Source organism: Dioscorea cayenensis, unplaced genomic scaffold (genome assembly GCF_009730915.1).
Source record: "Dioscorea cayenensis subsp. rotundata cultivar TDr96_F1 unplaced genomic scaffold, TDr96_F1_v2_PseudoChromosome.rev07_lg8_w22 25.fasta BLBR01001024.1, whole genome shotgun sequence".
In the NCBI taxonomy this organism is placed as follows: Eukaryota; Viridiplantae; Streptophyta; class Magnoliopsida; order Dioscoreales; family Dioscoreaceae; genus Dioscorea; species Dioscorea cayenensis.
This window is the reverse complement of record NW_024087415.1, coordinates 27,703-28,755: the sequence shown is the minus strand read 5'-3', so window position 1 is coordinate 28,755 and position 1,053 is coordinate 27,703. Positions and strand designations below refer to the sequence as shown.

Sequence of the window (1,053 nt, the reverse complement as noted above, 5' to 3'; positions counted from 1 at the left end):
AAATCTCTGATATTTTCAAAATCAAAACACTAATAGTACGTTTTCTTTTTTGAGTGTCTACTATTTTTGAATCAAAACCCTAATCTTATGTTTTGTTATAGTATTGTCTCCTATTTTTCAATTAAATCCATAATCCTATTTTTTTCTTTTCGGAATGCCCACTATATTTGAATCAAAACCCTAATCCTATGTCAGAGTTTCTCCTATCTTTTAATCAAAACCCTAATCCTTTGTTTTCTTTCCGGAATGTGTTCTATTTTTCAGTTTTGAATCAAAATTGTCATCCTTTGTTTTCTTTTTAGAATATCTCTTATTTTTTATCAATAGACTAACCCATTCTTTTTTTTTCAGAATGTCTAATATTTCTGAATTAAAACTTTAATCCTATGTTTTCTTATAGTAATGTCTCCTATTTTTCAAAAGTAGGAGACATTAATAAAAGAAAACATAGGTTTCATGTTTTGTTTGCAAAAGGGAACATAAAGTTTAGTAATGTCTCAAAATTTTCAATCAAAACGCTTATGCTATATTTTTTTTTCAAAATGCGTGCTATTTTTTAATCAAACCCATAATCTTATGTTTTCTTTTTGAAATGTTCAATATTTTTAAACTTCTATTGGGTGTGATCATACTAACACTAAAGCACCAGATCCCATTAGAACTTTGAAGTTAAGCGAGCTTTCATGAAAGTACTACTAGGATGGGTGACCTCCTCCGAAGTCCCTGTGTTGCAACCCTCCCCTTTTTTTGTTACATGGTTTATTTTTATGATTTTCTTAATTAAATAATAATAATAATAATAATAATAATAATAAAAATAAAAGAATGAAACACTAACCTATGTTTTTAATGAAAAACTAATCCTATGTTCTCTTAAAGTAATGTCTCCTATCTTTTGTTTGGGGAATCTCTCCTGATTTTTAATCAAAACCCTAATAATATGTTTTATTTTTGTAATGTCTCAGATTTTTCAATAAAAATCCTAATCTTATGTTTTTTTAGAATACTTCCTATTATCGAATCAAAATTCCAATCTTATCTTTTCTTTTGGGA

General features: G+C 26.9%; 1 pseudogene; it reads left to right on the top strand.

Annotated features, from left to right (window-relative positions):
• Nucleotides 1-618: 618 nt before the first annotated feature.
• Nucleotides 619-737, top strand: LOC120255485 (annotated as a pseudogene).
• The last annotated feature ends 316 nt before the right edge of the window (nt 738-1,053 follow it).